Raw genomic sequence first — 24,781 nt, 5'->3', positions numbered from 1 at the left:
GTTTCTCTCATTGTTTCTACTCCAAGCTGTGCTTTTCACCAAATAACACCCTCAGCTAAAATATGCAAAGAATTCTTGCTTTCTGTATTGAAAAGACTGGGCTACATTGATATGACTGTGGTCTGCCCATTATATATGAGTACAAACAAGTAAAAATGCTTATACATCTCTCCAATCTATAGAAAACATTTCGGGGTCTTGAAAACAGTCTCTTTACAGATGGAGAGAATGTGAGAGAAATGCCCTCAGTGTGCGGGCTAAAAACTGCAATGTCTGCCCAGCACTTCCTCTCATAACGGGGGATGCTCTGCTGAATGAGCCCTTGTATGTCAAGATTCAAAACGTTCTTGTTTGCTCCAGTTGAACAAAGCTCTTACAGACAGTGGGATCTGCAGGGCAGCCACCAAGTGTGTTAGACCAATGTTCCCTCCACCACATCGCCGAGTAGTTTATCGTAATGGCAGTTCTCACCTTCATGTATAGAGGCCGGTGTTCGAGTTGCCGTCCTGCACAGAGCTCCCTCTGACTTCAAAGGAAATGACATAGAACAGAACCCCATGGTGTAAGGAGAAACAAGCAGCATCTGAGCAGAATCGGGCCATTTTTTTCCCATTCTCTCTGTATAAATGGCTAAATTTATATACAGAATATTTAAAGGCCACCTTTCACTTCAGCAGTTTATGGATTGTCAGATGTACATACACTTATTGGGGAGCTTGACACTGAGCTGTTTTTTATGTAAGAGGGGAAGGGAGGGAGTTGTGTTGCAGAGAAATCCATCCCAATCCCACAGGGTTTTTTTTTTTTGTTTTGGTCTATAAGACCCCCAAGAGACCAAAGTGATTGGGGCTTGCTTAGTGACTCATTTTATTTAAAGCTGGACTTGAGGCAAACCCTAAAAAAGAAGGAGAAGAAAAAGAGGAGGAGAGAGAGAGGGAGAAGGAAAGCAAGGAAGAGAAAAAAGAAAATATGTGTACATTTATTAAATCTCTGCATAGGGGAGGTCTCTTTCTAAGCTTAGAAGAAAGAGAAGTCACTAGAGTAAAGATTAGTAAATCTAACTACAAAAAATGAACAATTCTACATGTCAAAAATCAAAATAAGATTTAAATGGCAAATAAAAAGCCAGGGAAAATATTGGTGACAACTCTGATGGGTAAAGGATTAATACTGTTAATATTAGAATTTTCTACAGACTAGCTAAAAATATAACAAAGTAAGTTCCAGAAGGGTAGAGAAATGTTTAACAAAATTTCTAAAAATATTTAACAAAAATAAAAATGTTTAACAAAAATATTTAACATTTCTTAAAATGTAAAGTTTCTTAAAATCTTTTTTTCTTTGCGGTATGCGGGCCTCTCACTGATGTGGCTTCTCCCGTTGCGGAGCACAGGCTCTGGACGCGCAGGCTCAGTGGCCATGGCGCACGGGCCCAGCCGCTCCGAGGAATGTGGGATCTTCCCGGACCAGGACACAAACCCATGTCCCCTGCATCGGCAGGCGGACTCTCAACCACTGTGCCACCAGGGAAGCCCTCTTAAAATCTTTAACAAAAATAAAGTATAGGTGAATATCTGACCTCTGGAGAGGGAAGGAAATTCGAATCTTAAAGATAACTAGGAAAAAAATCAAAGTATTAGGCCAGGGCTTCCCTGGTGGCACAGTGGTTAAGAATCTGCCTGCCGATGCAGGGGACATGGGTTCAAGCCTTGGTCTGGGAAGATCCCACATGCCTCTGAACAACTAAGCCCGTGTGCCACAACTACTGAGCCTGCGCTCTAGAGCCCGCAAGCCACAACTACTGAGCCCATGTGCCACGACTACTGAAGCCTGTGTGCCTAGAGCCCGTGCTCCACAACAAGAGAAGCCACTGCAGTGAGAAGCCCATGCTTCGCAATAAAGAGTACCCCCGCTCGCCGCAACTAGAGAAAGCCCGCGCGCAGCAACAAAGACCCAACGCAGACCAAAAAAAAAACAAAAAACAATTAGGCCATATAAAAATGTTCAATTCTGTAAATTAAAAAAAAAAAAAGAAAATTTAAAAGATTCCAACCAATTAAGTTGGAAAATATTTGAAACAAACAGGCAATTATTCTCCTGAATTTATAAAGAACTCAAGAAAGTTGATTTTTTAAAAACCACAGATTCTCAGAGAAGAAACAAATGATGCATACAGTTCACAGAAACATAAATTAATATGGCTAATAAACATTTGAAAAATGTTCAGTGTTACTAGTAACCAATAAAAGCTATGAAATAAAAACTTTCTAACCTCAGATTGGCAAATATAAAAAATGAAACTATATATTGTAGCCTTTTCAAATATGAGCAATAAACAGAAAATGTAATTTTTTTCTAAAGTGAGTTTTAAAAATAGCAACCAAACAAAATACCAAAGAATATATATAATAAAACATGTGCAGAACCTCAATAAGGGAAATGAACTTTCCTTCCTTCCTGACCAGAAGAACTGCCCAAAGGCCAGGCCTGCACAAAGAGAGCATTCTGTCAGGGTGGCAGCCTAAAGGTGTCAGGAGATTGGCCACACACAGGGTGATCAAGCAAACTAGCAGAATACTGAGGATAATGACAGTCAAGCTTTTCACTGTGAGAGAAGAGAGGTATAAATATGGAAGGAGGAAAGCTAGAATGAGCTCTGTGGTAATGGACTGAAATGGAACATGAACTCAGTGTGAACTCACCATTTTCAATATAGGTAGATACAGAGACAAACACAGATGTAAATGTATGTGTGAATATATGTATATTCCTGGCTCAGTCTAGTAAGACCGCCTAGAAGGGACACCCCTAGTAACTGATCTAGTGCTCGGTTTCTTTTTTTTGGCCACGAGGCTTGTGGGAATTTAGTGTCCCAACCAGAGATCGAACCCGGCCCCAGCAGTGAGAGCACCGAGTCCTAACCACTGGACCGCCAGGGAATTCTAGCTCTTGGTTTCTAAATACCACCTTCTTTGCCACCTAGACTTTGTCCTTTGGGGAGCTCATCCATTTCCTAAGGCTTCATGCTGAGGAAACCTACATTAGTATGTCAAAGCTAGACCTTTCATCTAAGCCCCAGATTAATATATTCAAACTACTAATCTGACATCTCTACTTTGTTACCTCACAAACATTTCAAACTTAACATAGTCAAAATAGAATGTCTGATTTCCTTGTGTCTTCCCTAAGCCATTCCTCCCCATTGTCCCTATTTCTATAAATAGTGACTTTATTCACTCAGCCACTGGAGTCTGGAGTCAGAAAACTGGGAATTGTTCTAGTCTCCTCCCTTTCCCTTATCCTTCATAGTCAATCCATCAGCAAGTCTAAATTGTTCTACCGCCAAAATACATCTTGAAGTCGTTCACTTTTACCCATCTCCACTTGTGACTATGCTATGTAAGCCACCATTCTCCCTCTCCTGGATTACTGCAGTAGCTTTCTAACTGGTCCCTGCACTTCCATGGTAACCTCCTTGCATTCCATTATCAACACAGCCGGAGTGAACACTTAAAATGTAATTGGAGCATGCCAATTCTCCTCTTTAAAACTCTTCTGTGATTTTCCAGCCTGTTGGAACAAATCCAAGTCCCTGGCTATGGCCAAAAAGACCCTGCATGACTGGCCACCTGCCTGAGGCCTCCAAATTTATACTATGTACCTTATCCCACCAGTTACAACTCTGAAATCAAAGTGTCCTCTGCAGCCAAAGTTCCTAGAATACACCAAGATTTTTTCTGTTTCGGGATTTTTGCATCTTCTCTTCTTTCTGCTTATAATGTCCTTCTTTTGGCTTTCACATGGTTGGCTCCTTCTCATTCTTTAGTTCCTAGCTTAAATGTCAATTCCTCAAAGCAGAATTCCTTGGCCATCCTATTCAAGTAGGGCCCTCTATTCTTTCTTACTACAGCAAATGTTTACTGCCTTCCTAACAGAAGCAGCAATTTTTTTGTTTATTTGTTTGGTTCACCGTCTATCTCTCTCACTAGAGTGTAAGTTACGTGAGGGGAGTAATCTTGTCTTTGTGTTCGCCTGTATTTCCATAGCCTAGCACAGTGCCTGCTATCTACCATGTAGTTGATGAATTTGAAAAATATCTGCAGAAATTTACCATATGTTAGGTGCTAGGGATTCAGAACAACACTAAATTCCCTCAACTGGCTTATAATCTAGAAGAGTAATAAATAGGAAGGTAAATAAGAAATTGCATTCTGCATGATTAGTACTATAATGAGGAAAGTATAATTGGGAAAATATCATATAGGAGAAGTCCCTAATCTGGGCTCAAGGAAGATCACAAAAGGCTTATGGAAAGACGTGACACCATAGTGAAACCTGCAAGATAGACGAGGTTAGTCATCAAAGATATAGTGGGGTAGGGCTTCCCTGGTGGCGCAGTGGTTGAGAGTCCGCCTGCTGATGCAGGGGACACGGGTTCGTGCCCCAGTCCGGGAAGATCCCCCATGCCGCGGAGCGGCTGGCCCCGTGAGCCACGGCCGCTGAGCCTGCGCGTCCGGAGCCTGTGCTCCGCAACGGGAGAGGCCACAACGGTGAGAGGCCTGCGTACCGCAAAAAAAAAAAAAAAAGATATAGTGGGGTAGAGCAGAGGCACAAAACCACATGTGCCTGGAAATGAAGCAGAGCATGGTACATTCAGGGGCCTTAGGGTGGAGAGTAGAGATGAGGGTGAGGAGGATGAACGGTGAGAGGTGAAGCTATAGAAATAAGCTGATATAATGGTTTGTACTTCATCTTAAAGGAGTGGGATGGTCACTGGAAGGCTTTCTGCAGGGAGTAACATAAGCAGTTTTGTGTTACACAAAGGTCATTTTGACTGCAGTATGTATAAGGGATTGAAGACCAAGAAAGCGTCAGGAGGCTATGGAAGCAATCTAGGTGAAAGTTGGCAGGATGATAGTGACCTAAACTAGGGCAGTACCAATGGAAAGATAAAGAGTAAGACAGATTTGAAGGCTATTTAAAAGGTAGCAGTGGCAGAAATTAGCAATTCAATACATAATTTGATAAATGATGTAGGGATAAATGGTTATTTGGAGGAAAGGAGATCCTTACTTCAAAAACTATGTCAAGGGCCTCCCTGGTGGCGCAGTGGTTGAGAGTCCGCCTGCCGATGCAGGGGATACGGGTTCGTGCCCCGGTCTGGGAGGATCCCATATGCCGCGGAGCGGCTGGGCCCGTGAGCCATGGCCGCTGGGCCTGCGCATCCGGAGCCTGTGCTCCGCAACGGGAGAGGCCACAACAGTGAGAGGCCCGCATACCGCAAAAAGAAAAAAAAAAAAAACTATGTCAAGGGCTTCCCTGGTGGCGCAGTGGTTGGGAGTCTGCCTGCCGATGCAGGGGACGCGGGTTCGTGCCCCGGTCCGGGAGGATCCCACATGCCGCGGAGTGGCTGGGCCCGTGAGCCATGGCCGCTGAGCCTGTGCGTCCAGAGCCTGTGCTCTGCAACGGGAGAGGCCACAGCAGTGAGAGGCCCAGGTACCACAAAAACAACAACAACAACAAAAAAAAACTATGTCAAAATAAACTCCAGGTCAATTTAAGATTTAAATGTTAAAAAAATAAAATTATAAAACTATCAGAAGACTTCTGGTCAGAATGACGCTTTGATGCACTCCATCTCTTCCAAATCTACAGTTCACCCACTTATGAGAAGAGGCTAAAAAACAAAGCTGATGCCAACCCTCTTCCTGAGGTTATGGCATTACATAGAGCTGTGAACCTGAGGAGGTAGAAAGACAAGACGCAGCAACTACGAACTGAACAAAGTTGACCACTGTCTCAGTGATTGGATCTGCAACATCCCTGATGTCCCATAGTTATTACAAGAACTTTGAAGGGCTAATATAGGACGTGATTTTGGATGGAGGGAACAGAGTCTGACTGGAGGCGGCCACAAAACTGCTAGATAAGGGGGTGTGACCACAGAAGTAGAAGAAGAAAATAAGCAAACAAATAAACAACAACAAAACAAACAAACAAAAATCCCTCTTACTTAAATTTGAGTCTGAAAACCTAAATTCCAAAACACGTGAAAACAAAACTAACACTAGGGCAAAAAGAACATAAAGTAAACAATCGTTGCATGAACTCACTCCAGTTGTATAGATCAGTCTGAAAATTATTTTAAAAAATATATATTTAGGATACTAAAAGATATAAAGGAATAACTTCTATTAATATTAATAAGAATTTATGAAAATAAGTATAAATAAAATTTAAAACATCTGGATATAAAAAAAGAGGCAATAAGAGACTATTAGAATTTATAAATTTTTATGACCATTAAAAATTTAATAGACAGGATAAACTCTACACTAGACACAGTTGAAGACTGACTTTACTGCATTGGAAGACAGTGCTGAGAGATTCATCTAGAAATAGCACAGGGAACCAAAGAGATAAAAATATTTTTTGAAAGAGTAGTTAATTAGGAAATATGGAAAACAGATTGAAAAAAATTCATTCAATAAAAATTCCAGAAGAATGGAGGGAATGGCGAAGAAACAATATTTGAAGAAATAACAACCAAGTAATTGTAGAATTGACACACACATACACACTGAGTACTATGCAGAATGTATCAGTATAAATCTCCAACTATGTAAATTATAATAAAATGAACATCATCTGGGATAAAGAGCTAATTTCAAAAGCTATTAGAGAAAGTAATATGATGACAGTAATACTGTAAGAAACAGTAGACTTCAACAGCTGTGCTTCAGAAAATATCAATAGATTATACGAAAAAAATAAAATTTGTTTTCTATCACATACCATACATAAAAATAAACTTAAGAGGAAGTAAAATTTTAATGTTAAATGCAAACCTATAACTTTTAAAAGAAAACTTAAGATAATATGTTTATGACCTTGGAGTAGAGAAGGATTTCTTTTATTTATTTATTTATTTATTTATTTATTTAGGCCACACTGCATGGCTTGTGGGATCTTAGTTCCCCCACCAGGGACTGAACCCAGGCCCTCAGCAGTGACAGCGCAGAGTCCTAACCACTAGACCGCCAGGGAATTCCCAGAAGGATTTCTTAATTAAGATATAAAAATGAGAATAATAAAAATGATGAATAATTTTTCAAATTTAAGAAGGAAAACTTTTATTCAACAAAAGCCATCATAAATAAGTGATAACCCCTGCTTGCCGCAAGTAGAGAAAGCTCGCATGCAGCAACGAAGACCCAACATGGCCAAAAATAAAATATAAATAAATTGATAATTTAAATAAATAAATAAATAAATAAGTGATAAGACAATCCACAAACTTCTCTTCTGCGATGGACGAAGATATTTTCAAAGCATATATTATGCCATTGAACCTAGACAAGGGGTAGGTGTCTGCTTTGCATTGCTGGTTCTAAACTTTTCTGCTTCCTTCCTCCCTAAAACCCTCAGTTTTTTTTTTAGTTAATTAATTTATGTTATTTTATTTATTTATTTTATTTTTGGCTGTGTTGGGTCTTTGTTGCTGCGCGCGGGCTTTCCTCTGGTTGCTGTGAGCAGGGGCTACTCTTCGCCGTGGGCTTCAGTAGTTGTGGCACAGGGGCTCAGTAGTTGTGGCTTGTGGGCTCTAGAGTGCAGGCTCAGTAGCTCAGTAGTTGTGGCGCATGGGCTTAGTTGCTCCACGGCATGTGAAACCTTCCCGCACCAGGGCTCAAATCCATGTCCCCTGCATTGGCAGGCGGATTCTTAACCACCGTGCCACCAGGGAAGCCCAACACTCAGTTTTGATTAACATGGTATCTGACTATAGCACTCACTTTACTCTTTGTTGTACCTGTCCTCCCATCCTGAGACACTTATCTTTCCTTGAAGATTTCAGCTGGTGGTTCACTGTCACTTCAGTACTATTCTTGTCATAATTCTTACAGATTTTGATATCCACTTACTGATGTGGTCTTTCCAATAACTTAGCTTCTAAGTTTTTGGCCTCCTCTTCTCCAGTAAAATTGTCTTCCATTTTAGCTACTCACTAACATGGTCATAATCTCTAGAACTGCACTGTCTAATATGGAAGCTACTAGCTTCATGTTGCTTTTAATTTTAAATTTATTAAACTTAAATAAAATTTAAATTTTATTTCCTTAGTCAGACCATTTCCAGTGACCGGTAGCCACCACTGGCATATTAGACAGTGGATATAGAACATCCCCATCATCAGAAGAAGTCCTATTAAACAGTGCTGCTCTAGATCTTGTCATTTACCCATAAATGCAACTCCTCCATAGTGTCAGTATTAAGCATCACACTCTAACCAAGACTTTCTACTTTTTAAGCTTATTCCTGTCTCCAAAAATTTGTCAAATATACCTAGACCTATAATCCATGATTCTCCCATCATTTTATTATCCCTAATCTGTGCCATGTTCTACTTCCATTATTATCTAACTTGACAGATTCTGATTAAATCTAAATTTCTGCCTGTTTGTTACCTGGACACACCCAATTCTCCATTTCACTCTGCACCCACACCTCTGCAGCTGACTGGGGTGGGAGAAAAAAACCCACACAATCATCACTAACCTCACATAGGCCCTTAATTCTACTACCAATCAATATTGTTCCCTAGTGCATTCAATCTCCCATTCCTCTAGACTACTCATACTTTTCTCTAAGTTTCAAACCTCTCACAACTTCTCCCTATCTTCACTCTCAGTGGATGACTTGCATCTTACTTAGCTGAAAAATAGAAACAATCGAAGAGAATTTTCCTATGCTTCCATAATCATATCTACTCACCTACCTGCACTTGTGACAATATGGTCGGCCTTCTCACCTGTTACTCTGAATCGACTGTCTATGCTCCTGATGAAGACCAGTCCTCCACAGAGCACTAGAGCCCATCCCCTCTAGCCTGTTCAGTACAGTAATTCTCTACTTTCTCTCTGGCACCATCAGTTTTCTCCCTCTTTACTGGATCTTTCTTATCATCATGAAACCATGGTTTTATTTCTCCCATCTTAAAAAAAAAGACTACTGTTGGCCTCACTTTTCCCTCCAATTACTCATCCGTTTCCTTCCTTCCCCCTTTAGCAAAAGTCCTTGAAAGAGTAGTCTGCCTATATCCACTATCTCTAACTTCTCTCCTCCCACTCTTTCTTGAATCCACATTGATCAGGTTTTGGTCCCACCATGTCATTAATTCTCTTGTCAAGATGACCAAAGATTTCCACATGACTAAATCAAATGGTCAATATCTGTCCTCACCTTGCTTGACCTATTAGCAACACGTGACATAGTTAATCCCTCTTACCTTCTTGAGACATTTTCTTTACTTGACTTCTAATCTGGTTTTCCCCCTACCTTACTATTTGCTCCTTCTCAGTCTCCTTTGTGGGTTTTTCCTTATCTTTCTGACTTCTGAACATTGGAATACCTGTCTTTGGATTTCTTCTCTTCAATGTACTCACATCATAGGAGATTGAATTATGGTTTACAACTATTTGCTCCCTCCCTTCTATGAGAATTGTACATACACACCATTTGAATTTGTCTTGAAGTGGCTTTTCTGTGCACAATATACATCCTTGTCCCAATGCAGGGCTGGGCTATGTGACTTTCTTTAGCTAATGGAATGGAATGGAAGCAAGTGATACAGCCACATGCAAAGAGAAGCTTTAAATTGAATTGCATTACTTAGTTTAGCCCCTCTTGATTCTGCCCTTTGCCGTGAGTATGGCATATGCTGGACAGTGGCTGTTTATTCAGTTTAGGCCCCAAATTAGAATACACTCTAACGAGACACATAGCTGGCCCACAGCCTAGAGCAGAACTGTAATCAACTTGTCACCCACATGTGACAAGAGCAAGAAATAAATGTTTGTTGCTGTAATCCACTGAGATTTTGGAGTTGTTTATTACATCAAAAATGGTGACTAATAAAACTCCCTTTAAATTCTCCTGAATGCCAAGCTCATATATCCAGTTGCCAGCTGGGCATCTCCTCCTGAATATCAAAAAGGCAGCTCAAACTCAATAGTCCGTAAATGAGCTCCTGATCTTCTCTACCAAATCTGGTCTTCTTGAAGCTTTTTCACTATCAACTTATGGAAACTCTAATCTTTTAGAACAAAAAAACCCCTAAAGTAACTCCTGATTTTTCACTTTTGCTTACATTCCATGCCCAACTTATCAACAAATCTTGTTAGTTACACTCTCAGAATAAATCCAGATTCTGCAAACTTCACTGGGACCACCTTAGCCCAAGCCATTACCATTTTTGTGTATTTACTGTTATAGCCATACCAGTCACCACCAATGTCTTGGTCATTTTTGTTTTCTCCATCCAGAGTCCCAGCTCCTAAACATTAGTAGAGAAATTTCTTCTAGCATAAGAAAACAAAAATTAACCAATAAGTACCCAACAAATGCTACCCAACCTCAACATGGTCATAGTTACTCATGGATTATCTTTTAGTTGTCTCTAATCACTTTTTACCACCTCAGTATCACCTTAGTGCAAGCCACCATTATCTTTCACCTGAATTATTCTTTTTTTTTTTAATTTTTATTTTTGGCTGCATTGGCTCTTCGTTGCTGTGCATGGGCTTTCTCTAGTTGTGGTGAGCGGGGGCTACTCTTCGCTGCAGTGGCAGGCTTCTCATTGTGGTGGCTTCTCTTGTTGCGGAGCAGGGGCTCTAGGCGCACGGGCTTCAGTAGTTGTAGCACGCGGGCTTCAGTAGTTGTGGCTCGTGGGGTCTAGAGCACAGGCTCAGTAGTTGTGGAGCAGGGGCTTAGTTGCTCCGCGGCATGTGAGATCTTCCCGTACCAGGACTCGAACCCATGTCTCCTGCATTGGCAGGCGGATTCTTAACCACTGTGCCACCAGGGAAGCCCCACCTGGATCATTCTGAAAGCCACTCAGTTTACTCCTCCCCTTGTCCCCAGAATGGGCCTTTTAAAGCAGTAAGTCAGATTGTGTCACTCCTTTGCTCAAATCTTTCCTTTTCTCAAAAGGCTTCCCACCTCACCAAGAGTAAAAGTCAAGTCCTTATAAAGGTCTACAAACATCCTTTACATTCTGCACACATACATTCTCCACCTTGCTGTTCAAATCTCATGTCTTGGAGAACAGTATGGAGGTTCCCTAAAAAACTAAAAATAGAACTACCATATGACCCAGCAATCTCACTCCTGGGCATATTCCTGGAGAAAACCACAATTTGAAAAGATACATGCACTCCTATGTTCATTGCAGCACTATTTACAATAGCCATGACATGGAAGCAACCTAAATGTCCATCAACAGAGGAATGGATAAAGAAGATGTGGTACATATAGACAATGGAATATTACTCAGCCATAAGAAAGAACAAAATAATGCCATTTGCAGCAACATGGATGGGTCTAGAGATTGTCATACTGAGTCAAGTAAGTCAGACACAGAAAGACAAATATCATATGATATTGCTTGTATGTGGAATCTAAAAAAAGAGTACAAATGAACTTATTTACAAAACAGAAGTAGAGTCACAGATGTAGAAAACAAACTTATGGTTACCAGGGGATAAGGGGGGCAGGGAGGGATAAATTGTGAGATTGGGATTGACATATAAACATTACCCTACATAAAATAGATAACTAGTAAGAACCTGCTGTATAGCACAGGGAACTCTACTCAGTACTCTGTAATGGTCTATATGGGAAAAGAATCTAAAAAAAAAAAAAAGAGTGGATATACATAGATGTATAACTGACTCACTTTGCTGTACACCTGAAATAATACAACATTGTAAATCAACTACACTCCAATAAAAAAAAATTTTTTTAAATGTGTTCTTACCAAAAAAAAAACAAAAAAAACAAAAACCCAAAACAAAAAAACAAATCTCATGTCTTATGACTCATTTTCCCCATTCAGCTTTGGCCACACTGGCCTCCTTGCTGTTCCTTGAACACACCATTTATGTTCTACCTGCAGGGCCTTTGCGTTTACTATTCTATCTAAGATGCTCTTCCCCCAACTCCTCTATGGCCTGTTTCCTGACCTCCTTCAGGGTTATACTCAAAAGTCACCTTCCTTGACCACTATTTAATTTAATTTACTTAATTAATTAACTTATTTATTTGCTGCACCACACCGCTTGCGGGATATTAGTTCCCCTGCAGTGGAAGCACAGAGTCCTATCCTCTGGACTGCCAGGGAATTCCCTTGACCACTTTATTTCAAACTGAAACCCTTCCCCAGAATTCCCTAACCCCCTTCCCTGCTTTATTTCTCTATATAGCATTTATCATAGAGTATGTGAAATTTAATATACCTCCACTTTACTTATTTATTGTGTTTATTGTTCCTCTCCCTATACTAGAATGTAAGCTTCATGAACTAAGAGTGGTTTTTTGGTCTGTATTGTTCACTGCTGTATCCTTCGAGCATAGTAAATGCCAATAAATATTTGTTGAGAGAATCAGTATAACTAACGAAGTGTAATATCCAGAATATGTAAAGTACTACTACACATCAAAGGAAACATAAAACCAACTGAAAAACTAGCCAAGGATTTGAATAATGACTTCGAAGAAGAAATACATAATCAATAAACCTAAGAAAAGGGACTCAACCTCACTAGTAATCAGTGAATTAAGCAGAATGAGCTCTCCTTTCATAACCATCAGATTTGCAAAAAGTTTTAAAACCTAACAAAACTAAGCCTTGGCAAGGACTAGAGCATCAGGAACTCTCATGCACTGCTGGAACAACTTTGGATATTTGAAATATCTAGTAAATACTAGATATACACATGCCCTTCACCCAGCAATTCCAGTCCTGGATATAAACCCAAGAAATAAGTGCTAACATATATTTTTACAAGAGACATGTAACAGAACGTTCATGTTAGCATTATTAACAATAGCCCCAAATGAGAAATTTAAATGTCCATTAATAGTTGAATAAATACATAAATTTGGTACATGCACACAGTGGAATACTGTACAACAATGAAAGTGAGTGAACTATAGCCAAACAACAATTATGAAAACTACCTGAAACAACCAAAAAGCCAAAGTGTAACATCCTGGACAACGTAGTTCCCTGTGATACAGCACAGAGCAGGGAAAGGATGGGAGATGGTTCTGAGAGCAAACAGGAAACTGACAGGCACACATGGGAAGTTGGGTTTGAGTGCAGCTCCTCTTCCTGGTGAGACAGATGGGTGTGTGGTCCAGTCAGCCCATTTCCAGGCAATCCAGAATAAGTTCCTGGAGTTATTTTTGATTTATCCACTTTGTCATTCTACAATATATTTCCCTGTCCACTCTTTACCCCCTCTATTCACCCACTCCAACGGTCACTCCTTCATTTATCAGATAGTACATTGGGTGCTATAGAGACTAGAAGGAAGTATAAGGTGAACTCTGTCCTCTGGGAGTTTAGAATCTAGGTTTTATTTTTTTGGTGGGGGGACGCCAGAGCAGCTTGTGGGATCCTAGTTCCCTGAGCAGGTTTAGATCCCAGGCCCTCCGAAGTGAGAGCACAGAGCCCTAACCACTGGACCGCCAGGGAATTCCCCCTAGAATCTAGTTTTAAAGGTAATACTGATGCTGAAGTGCCACATTCATTTGCTCATTAAAAAAAGTTATCATGGGCTTCCCTGGTGGCGCAGTGGTTGAGAGTCCGCCTGCCGATGCAGGGGACGCGGGTTTGTGCCCCGGTCCGGGAAGATCCCACATGCCGCAGAGTGGCTGGGCCCGTGAGCCATGGCCGCTGAGCCTGCACGTCTGGAGCCTGTGCTCCGCAACGGGAGAGGCCACAACAGAGAGAGGCCCACGTACCGCAAAAAAAAAAAAAGTCATCATAAGGTAGTATACTAAGTATCCTGGGAACTTAGGCCAGAAAGAGATTGCTTCTGACTGAGGTAGACAGGGAGATTTCTAGGAGAGAGTCGAATTTCAGATATATTTTAGAAAATGGCTAAGGTTCTTGTGGGCACACATGGGGAAAAGCTCATGAATAATAATAACTCATGATGGTAGAGAACATAAGGGAGGTTCATAAAAGGGCATCCAACAGGGGTGGATTGAAAGCACAAATGTAGGGAAGAATAGGGAGAGAGGGTAAAAAGGAAGGTTGAAACGGTATATCGAAGAATTTGAAAGGGATGCTAAGGAGTTTTAAATTCAATTAACAGATTTTGACATGGAATAATTTGGTCAAAAATGTTATGGAGAAATAAAATGGCAGTAATAATGCAGATTAGCTTGGAAAGGGTATCTGAAAGCAAATATGTTTATTAAGAAAAAGAGATTATGTTAACTACTTCATGGGACTTCCCTGGTGGCACAGTGGTTAAGAATCCTCCTGCCAATGAAGGGGACATGCGTTCGACCCCTGCTCCAGGAAGATCCCACATGCTGCAGAGCAACTAAGCTTGTGCGCCACAACTACCGAGCCAGTGATCTAGAGCCCGCGAACCGCAACAACTGAGCCCACGTGCCACAACTACTGAAGCCCATGTGCCTAGAGCCCCTGCTCTGCAACAAGAGAAGCCACTGCAGTGAGAAGACTGAGCACCTCAATGAAGAGTAGCCCCCACTCGCAGCAAGTAGAGAAAGCCTGCGTGCAACAACGAAGACCCAATGCAGCCAAAAATAAATAAATAAATTTTTAAAAAACAAGGTAATTTTTATTATAGTTATTATTATATAAAAGTAAGTGTGATTAAAATACACTGTGTCTCAGCAGTGAACAATATTTACATGAACATAACAATGTAAACATGAACATTGAATAATCAAAACTCCTATATTGGGAGGATGGAAGTACAGAGAAAGATGACTTCTCTTTTATGCTGGTTGAGTTTAAGTTATACCAGATGGGACTCCAGGTGGAAATGTCAAAAAGCTATAGGAGGGCTTCCCTGGTGGCGCAGTGGTTGAGAGTCCGCCTGCCGATGCAGGGGACACGGGTTTGTGCCCCGGTCTGGGAAGATCCCACATGCCATGGAGCGGCTGGGCCCATGAGCCATGGCCGCTGAGCCTGCGCATCCAGAGCCTGTGCTCCGCAACGGGAGAGGCCACAACAGTGAGAGGCCCGCATACCGCAAAAAAAAAAAAAAAAAAAAGCTATAGGATGTCAAGCTAGAGGTACACATTTTTTTAGCAATCTGCTTGAGCTGTGAACGTGGGTAAGATTACTAAAGTGGACAGTGTAGAGACCAAGTTGAAGACAAAGAGCAGAACTATGACCCTCTTTACAGTCCAATGAAAGCATTCAATAAAGATGTAAATAAGCAGTTAGAAGGAGAGGTACTTGAAATAGGAAACTTTATGGAAGAAAGGGGAAAAGACATTCTTAAAAAAGGTGTAATAATATAAAATATTTTAGAAAGCTCAAGGAAGATGAACAAAGTCTCTTGGCTTTGTTTTTTATTCTTTATTTTTTAAATATGGGTGAAAAGATATATTTAGAATTAGCCATCTGGACTCAGTTTAGATGATCCCAATTTTGTTGGCAATATTCAAGGCACCATAGTCAGGAGCCAGTGGAACATATGCCTTCTTCTTTCCTTTAGGCCTGATGAGAGTGTTGACCTTGGCCACGTCAGTGTCACAGAGCTTCTTCACAGCCTGTTTGATCTGGTGCTTGTTGACCTTGACATCCACAATGAACACAAGTGTGTGTTATCTTCTATCTTCTTTATGGCTGACTCAGTGGTCAGGGTGACCTTGATGATGGCGTAATGGTCAAGCTTGTTTCTCCTGGGTGTGCTCATCTATGGGTATTTGGGCTGCTTTTTGAGCTGCAGTGTCTTAGGCTGTTGGAAGTTGGATGACATTCCTCTCTTCTCTTTTATTGTGGCTGTGGATGTCTTTCATCACCGCCTTCCTTGCCTTCAAAGCCTTTGGCTTTAGGAGGGTAAAGTGCAGGGACTTCCGTCTTTGCTTTCGGCACCACCTTCATGAAAAGCCAAAGGCTCTTGGTTTTCGTGGTAAGGAAGTCACTAGTGACCTTCTACAGAAGAGTTTCATTCGGTGGCGGGGGGAAGAAGAATTAGGGAATAGGGTAAAAGGCAGCCATATGAGAGTCTTAAAAACTTCTTGGCATTACATGGGGCCAAAGTATCACTCCAGGCATTGGTTATTTACTGATTGGAAAAAAAGTGTATCATAACTTAACAGTGGGAAGATCTGGCTGTTGCCTCCTTAACTCAGTAATTAACGTTAGCATCACTAAAAGTGAGACAGTTAGAAGTGATGTGCATAAAATGTGATGCAATATAAAGCACACAGCACCAACTACGAATATTCCCAACAAAAATATTTAACTTGAAATCAGCCTTTATATCTCATCTCCATTTTACAGAAAATACAGGGGTAGATGAACCTCTAATGACACCAAAAAATAAACAATCACACAAATCCAGAAAGTGGGACATTAAATAGGGACAGTCTCTTCAACAACTCAATGACATAAAAAGAGGGTAGGAAGCACTGTTGAAATCAAAAGAGAATTAAGCCATCCTAAGCAATGCATGGTCTTTAATTGAATTTTATGTGATAAAGACAGCTGTAAAACACATTTTTTGAGATCACTGGGAAAATTTAAATATGATGTGTTATATAAAATGAAGGCTTTATTATTAGTTTTGCTAATTGTGATGATGATATTTTTAAGAGATGCATTCTAAAGTTTTTAGGGGTAAAATGTCAAGATGTCTATCATTTGATTTAATATTTCAGGAGAGGAAAGATGAAGTGAATATGGTCAATTGTTAAATCTGGATGTAAGAATATAGGTATCTATTATGGTATTCTACTTTTCTGTATGTTTGAAAATTAAAATAAACTTAGTGGTAAAAAGAAAATGATGAAGTAGTAGCTTGAGGCAATAACTGAGTCCAGGTTGCTTTTACTGTGGACATGTTTGCAAGCTAAAGGGAAGGAGGCAATACAGAGAGAGAAAGAGGAACAGATGGAGCAAAGCCAAAGAAGAAATGGGATAGGATGGAATATAAGGACACGTGAAGAGTTTAGACCCAGAAAGGAAGATCAACACCTATTCCTCGGAGACAAGAGGAAGAAAAAAATAATGAGTGAAGAGATGAGAACATTCTCAAGCGGAGATAGCCAAAGTGGGGAATGGCCTTCCACTGGAGGAAAGCTAAAGGTAGACTAAGAATAGGGAAGGTAGATTTGGGAACCTGAGGAGAATGAGAAAGTTCTGGATATGCTGCTGGGTAAATTCTGTAGGGATGCACTTCTGAAGAGAGGTGTTACCCAGATGAAGTTAGATAGCATCTATTTATAGTGCACCCAGTCAGCATGATTTTATAATTTCCTTCAGGCATGCTCATCAACCTGGAAATGGAAGAAAAACCAGAGAATGCTAGATCTTTCCTAAAGTGGAAGAAGGGAAGGTGACAATCCCACAAATCAAATAGGTGAGTGTAGGTGTTCCTAGGTTTTTAATATGCCCGTACATAACTAGCTGCTCATAGGAAACACCGTGTGTGGGGCTTTGAGTCCCCACAAAGACAGGAAGGATATTAATAGACTAGCACAAGAAGGGATGAAAAGGCTAGGAAGTCATGTCTGCTGTGAGTGAAGTTGTGGGACAAGTAGAGGGAATGACAAGTAGTAGTCATGACAGAGAGCAGAGAGGGTGAACGTTTGAAAAACAAAATTCCAAGTGGTGTTGAGGTCCCAGGTATGGCCATACCAATTCATGACTTGTAGAAACTAGTCAGCCAAGGGACTTCCCTGGTGGTCCAGTGGTTAAGAATCTGTCTTGCACTGCAGAGGACGCTGGTTTGATCTCTGGTCAGGGAACTAAGATCCCACGTGCCGCAGGGCAACTGCACACCACAACTACTGAGCTCGTTTACTCTAGACCCCACGCGCCACAACTAGAAAGAAGCTTGTGCGCTGCAACAAAGAGCCTGCATGCCACAACAGAAAGATCCCACGTGCTGCAACTAACACCCAATGCAGCCAAAATAAATAAATAAATATTTAAAAAAAAAGAAACTAGTCAGCCAAGTTATTAGAGGAAAATGCACTTGGATGTAGTTGGCAGCCTCTAAGATCGCCCCCAAACATCCTCCTGCTACTTGCACCCTTGTGTAATCCCTCCCCTTGAGCGTAGATTGGATTGAGTGACTACGTCTAACAAATAAAATAAGGCAAAAATAATGGACTGAGATTACAGAAAGACTCTGGCTTCCATCTTGCCTCCCCTTTCTTACTTTTTCACTTGTTCGCCCTATGAAGCCATATTGTGAGCTGCCCAGTGGAGAGACCAACCAGGCAAGTAACAGCCCGTGAAGACACGAGGCCCACCATAAGTCACACGAGTGAGCTTGGAGCGGCTCCTCCCCAGCCCAGCCTTAGATGACTACAGCGCCAGCTGACACCTCGACTGCAGCCTTATGAGAGACCCTGAGCTACAAGATCCAGATAAGTTTTACCCAGATTCCTGATGCACAGAAACTGTGAGATAGTAAATGTCTGTTATTTTAAGCCAGTAAGTTGGGATGATTTTATATGCAGTCATAGATAACTAATACAGTGGGTATTGATATCTTGAGGATAACAGGAGACAAGATAGAAAGGAAAACCATGAGCCACGAGCAGCAGTCGTCAGAAAGATGTAAAGCAGAGCTTCTCCAACTCTAATGTGTACACAAATCACTTGAGAGTCTTGTTAGAATTCCGATTCTGATTCAGTAGTTCTGGCACCTGAGGGTCTATAGTTCTAACAGGTTCACAGGTGATGTTAATGCTGTTAGTCCTTTGAGAAGTAGGGATCTAAAGGATCAGCAGAGATACTGATTTTCTGATAGCAGTATGGGTAAAAGGTGAGTCAGGAGAGTCCAAATCAATATGCTTGTGGAGGGGGTCAAATTGTTCAATAAAACAAGGAAGCAGGCTAAAGCATACATAAGCCAGGGCCTAAGATGAGGCCAGAGAATAACAGAAGGATCAAATGAGTAGATCAGTCTGTGAGAAAACGTAAAGCATTAAGTATTGCATAAGACTGGCTTTTATGGGTTCCCCATGGTATAATGTTTGGATAGGTCTCTCCCCATTAGGGAATAGGATTCATTCTTCTCTCTCTCTCTCTCTCTCTCTCTCTCTCTCTCTCTCTCTCACACACACACACACACACACACACACACACACAGAGAGAGATATACAATTGCTCTTAATATCTATCTACATCCATTTAATAAAACCTGATATAGAAGGTCATTAGGGTAGATGGAGAAAGAACTTCATTCATTCACTCATTCCTTCATTCATTTAGCAACTCTGCACTGAGTACTTATGTGTTAGGCATTGAGGAAGCAAAAGTGGATGGAGACCCTGTCCCTGTCCCAACTATCTAAACAGCAGGTGAGACAGGTATCTCAAGAACTACTAGAATACAAGTGATTGGTGCTATAATAGGTATAAAAGTTATGCTAAGCTGGCTGCGTGAGTAATTAATTTTTCCCAAGGGCCCAGGGGTAGAAGAAGTTTCACAGAATAGGTAAGGTGTGAACTGGACCTTTAGAGGAATAGACACTGTTAAAGGGAATCAGGGAATTCTAGGCAGATCAATTTATAAACAAATCTCTCAGAGACCCCCTTCCTCATACCAATAATTTACACAGCAACAGACTTCTAGTCTTTGTTTGGTTTCCTTTGTGGGAAGAGAACTCACAAACTGGTCAATGTAAATATCACCCCACTTGGCCTCTACATTTCTCATTGTAAATGATTAAACTGATTTTCTGATACAAATCAGATTCACGTGAATTTGGGATGCATGAGCCAGTTTTTCCTAGGTCCTGACCAATCCAGGGTAAGCCAAGATTGAGGATCCAGATTTACAAAGACAGAAAACCCAGAGAATCTAGAAGGGCAACATCTTTGACCATCAACCCACTCCTCATCTGTACACAGTGAAACGATAAACCTAAAGAAGATTCAATTAGTGATAATATTGTTTAATGAAAGATACAAACAGCACATACTGTAAGATTTAGGGTCAGGGGAAGAGTCCTGAAAGAGAACTAGGAAGAGACCTAATGAACACATTCGAATAGATACTAAAGTTTGGGTACTTCAGCCATGTGGGTGTACTAATAGTGGGCCTTCAGCACCATGCTTCTATGCCTTTGATGGTGACAAATACCAATAAAGAGAAGAGAACTTGGTGAAATGTTCCTGGACCCTCTTTGTACATAAGGTCAGTTTCACATCACACACTAATGTTCTGCTTGATCAAGTCTGACCAGTTTCTCTCAGTTAATAGGGCAGTTCTTTTCCTGCTCTGTGACTTCTCAGTGGTTTTGAGCTGCTGCTCAGCAGTCCCTGATGTGACCACGGGCCAAGGGTGTAATGTGCATTTACGAGCACACTAAGTACAGCCATAGGCTGTGGGCTGCCTGCCCCATCCCCAACCTGACTTGAATTGATGCAAACACTGACATCCCAACATTAAAAAATCTGTCACCGTGTCCTTAGCCCAACGTGCTGTACTGGGGTCTTAAGTTTTTAAGTTTCGCTTCTAGTTTTCTCTTCATTGTATAAAATCCCATGTGAGTGCCCCCAGAAGAAAATTCCAAGGGCATTATTTTCCCTGTTTAAATTTTTATGTCACACTTAAACAGAAAATCTGATTCACATACAATACCAAACATTTTATTACTTTTTATGATTATCTAGTATTTGTCAGTGTGTACATGTGTATTTTTACAGAGGTGAAAGCAGGGTGTTCATTATCCTGTTTGTTAAGTTTATTTTACATTTCCCACCTTTAGACACACGCTCATGCCTCAACACAGACCAGATTCTTATCGTTTAAAGTAGGTACAGAGTATTCCAGTGTATTGATAGAGCAGGTCTTGCTTAGCCCTGCCCTTTATTGTTGGGTTTGGTTTGTTTCCAGTTTTTTAATATTGTGAATAAAGCTACTACATACGTCCTTGTACAAGTTGCCCTTTTCTTCCTTTTAGGTTATTAACTTATAACACATTTCCCCAAGGAAGGATTAATGAGCCAATGGGTGGACAGTGAGGAATCACTGAAGGATTATAAGCAGGGAAAGGGTATGATCAGGTTTTCATCTTTACAATATCTGTCCAGTGAGGGTAATACCTACCACAGGGTTACTGTGAGCATTAAGATAAGGACAAGAAGGTGAAAGACCAGTAAAGAAACTCTGCAGATACAGATTATTATACTCAGAATTTGGGCAGCAAGTCTATCTACCAAAGTCTAATCATAGTTAATTGAAGATTATTGATTAATTTAATCCCACACTTAAAGTGTTTTTCTTGGGTTCTTATTTTATCTTTGCATGCTAAGGATAATGCCATGCCATGAGAAGCAGTGAATCCCAACAAATAAATATTCAAAATAGACCCATTCTTTATCCTGTGGGCAAATACCTGCTTTAGGAACCCAGGCCTACCTCAAAAGCATGGAGGTGGCCCACTCTGAAGCATGACAACTTCTGTGACCTGACAAAGAGAAAGGAGACATTATCTAGTCTAGACACCGGCTTAAGGGACAGCGCCTCACAGTTCTCTTCTCTCTTTTCATTTTATCCATTGTAATCCTCTTATTATATTTAAGTCCTGTTTTTGTGTCTCTCTCTTTTCTTAAATGCTCAAAATTTCCTGGCTTCACCATCGCTGGGCTCTATTTTCTCATCTGGAAAATAAGGAGGTGAACTTGAAGGATGTCGTCTGGCATTTGGAGCTCTTGACCTCAGGGGTTCTATGGTTCTGTCCACTCTCTCTAGATGGCAAGGCCCAGTGTCTTGTTGCTGCAATTTCCCCACACCATGAACCACTGGCTCTTTAAGAAAATCTTTGTTAGACTGTGGCATCCAGATCACCTTAAAGCAGGCTAAAAATGCAGATTCCTGGGCTCCAGGCCTGCAGAATCAGAATCTTAGGGGTAAAGCCTGGGGAAGCTGCTTTTATTTTATAAAACACAAACATGTATTCAATACAAATGGTCGCTGCCTTAGAGGAACACCTCCCCTGCAACTCCCTTCACCTTCTAGTCATTACCTCTTATTTTTCAAGGTTCTGCCCTCTAGAACAGGTCAAAACAGTCACATCAGAATCATATCAAAGACAACAGGTTCAAATGATGGGATTGGCAGGCATTAGATGCATAAAGAAGGCCTTTTCAATCCCACTGATTCTCAGTCCTACCTCATCTGCAATTACCTACCCTACTACCATTAAGGTTGACACTAAATGTGACATTTCGAGACTGTCATGGATTGAATTGTGTCCCCCTCAACCCTAAATTTATATGTTGAAGCCCTAACCCCCAGTACCTCAAAATATTTATACGAACTTATTTAAAAACAAGGTCTTTACAGATGTGATTGGTTAAGAGGAGGTTGTACTGGAGTAGGGTGGGCCTCCAACACTATATGACTGGTGTCTTTATAAGAAGGGGAAATTTAGACCCAAACAGACAAAACACACAGAGAAAACACTATGTGAACATGAAGGCAGAGATCAGGGTGATGCATCTACAAGTCAGGGAAAGCCAAAGATTGCCACCAGATGCTAGGAGAGAAGCACGGAACAGATTCTGTCTCCCTGCCAACATCTTAATCTCACTCTTCTAGCTTCCAGAACTATAAGACAATAGAGTTTTGTTAAGTCACTCAGTTTGTGGTACTTTATCATGGCAGCTCTAGCAAATGAATACCCAGACCTTGGTTACGTTCCTGGCTTAGTCACAGCAACTAGGCTATCACTTCAGCTACTCTGGGCTGGGCTGTGCCATCTCAACAGAAAGACAGAAAATAGGCTGTGTTCATTAGAAGATGAGTGTTGAATGAGATCTGTGTGAAAGCACCTGTGAAGTATTGACTGTTAGTGATGTTATTATTTACCAAGTGGCCAACTGGGAACTGCTTTGGGAAAATCATAAAGGAATTCCTTGGTAACCAAGACTTATTATTCACTATGTATAAAGATAGGCACCAGAGGGTAGGTGCCTTCAATTATCCAAAATGTGCTGTTAGCATAGATGAACTCCCTCTGCGCTTGTCCAAACGCAATCCCTCTACACTTGTACGTACCAGACTGCATCCCCTCTCACCTAGTCAAGGACATCAATCTAGCATTTTCCCCTTTCTCTTTAACATCTTCAATTTTCTCCTCCCATCAACATATAAACATGCTATTATTTCTCTCAGCTTAAAAAAAAACCCTTGTTTAACCCTCCTTCCTCTGTGAACTACCCCTCATATCCTTCCTCCCCTTTGCAGCAAAACTTCATGAAGGAGTTGCTATAACCCCTGTTTCCAGTTCCTTTCTTACGATTTTTAATTTTTAGGAAGCTTTATTTTAGACATTTAGAAGTGTGCAGAAAGTCCTAAGTGCTCAGTTAATTTTCGCCAAGTGAACAATCCTGGTAACCAGCACCCAGATCAAGAATTAGAAGATCATCAGCACACTTGAAACTCACCACCTGACCCCTCCCAGTCAGTAACCCCAAGGTAACCAGCCTGCTTATTTCTAGCACCGTTGATTAGTTTTCCTGTTCTTGAACTTCAGACAAATAGAATCATGCAGTGCATACTGCCTTGTATCTGGCTTCTTTCCCTGAACATTGTATTTTGGAAATTAGTCCATGTTGTTATGAATAGCAATAATCCACTCACTCTGATTGCTCTAGTCCAGAGATGGGCAAACTTTTTCTATAAAGAACCAGATGATAAATATTTGAGGCTTGTGGCCATAGGACGTTAGCACAACTACTCAACTCTGCTGCTGTAGCCCGCTAAAGCAGCCACGGATATTATGTAAACAAATGGTTGTGTCTATGTCCCAGTGCAACTTGTTGAAAATAGGACCTGTGCTGGATTTGACTCTCAGGCTGTAGCTTGCTGACCCCTGCTTAGTCTATAGTATTCCCTTGAATGAATATGCTATAATTTATCTACCCATTCGAATATTGATGGGTATTTGTGGTATTTCTAAGTTTTGGTTATCCTATTTCGTACTTCCTCTCTTCTTGTGCTTTTAAGTTAACTTTATTGAGGTATAATTTATACATAATAAAATGCACTCATTCATTCATATACATACATATATATATATATATATATATATATATATTCCAATCTGGATTTTCCCCATCACTCCAGTAAAACATTTGTTAACAAAATCACCAATGATCTCCATGTTGATAAATCCAATGATCATTCTCAGTCCTCATCTTACTTGGCTTTTCAACAGCATTTGACATAGTTGATATCCACCTCCTCCAGGACATACTTTCTTCACCTGGTTTCCAGAATTTAGCATTTAGGTGGCCCTCCTACCTCTGGTTATTCCATCTTGGTCTCCTTTTTCAAATCCTCTTTTTCTCACAATCCCTTAATGTTGGAGTATTAAGCTTGAAGTCATACTACCTGGACCTCTTCTCTATACATACTCACTTCCTTCGTGGTCACAATCAGCCTTTGGCTTTAAATATCATCTGTATGCCAACAACTCCACATTTACCTCCATTTATCTCCAGACCAGACTTTTCCTCCGACCTCCAGACTTGTATATCCAACAACTTGCCCCACATGCAGTCTTCTCCATCTTGATGGTTATAGTCATCTGACTCATCTTTTTCTTTCTTTCTTTCTTACACACCACATCCAATCCACAGCAACTCCAATTGGCCCTACCCTCAAATTCTACCCAAAATCTGAGTACTTCTCACCACCTCCACTGTTACAATCTGGTCTGTGCCAGCATTCTCCCTCTTCTTGATAACTGAAGTTGCATTC

General features: G+C 40.8%; 1 pseudogene across 1 annotated transcript; it reads right to left on the bottom strand.

Moving 5' to 3' along the window:
* Positions 1 to 15,456: 15,456 nt before the first annotated feature.
* Positions 15,457 to 15,934, bottom strand: LOC309812235 (large ribosomal subunit protein uL23-like; annotated as a pseudogene). Its single transcript has one exon. The product of its transcript is annotated as a large ribosomal subunit protein uL23-like (transcript).
* Positions 15,935 to 24,781: the final 8,847 nt, after the last annotated feature.

This window comes from Mesoplodon mirus (genome assembly GCF_964341445.2).
Source record: "Mesoplodon mirus genome assembly, chromosome: 11".
Taxonomy (NCBI): domain Eukaryota; kingdom Metazoa; phylum Chordata; class Mammalia; order Artiodactyla; family Ziphiidae; genus Mesoplodon; species Mesoplodon mirus.
The sequence above is the reverse complement of the archived record's forward strand: the minus strand, read 5'-3'. Positions and strand labels throughout refer to the sequence as shown.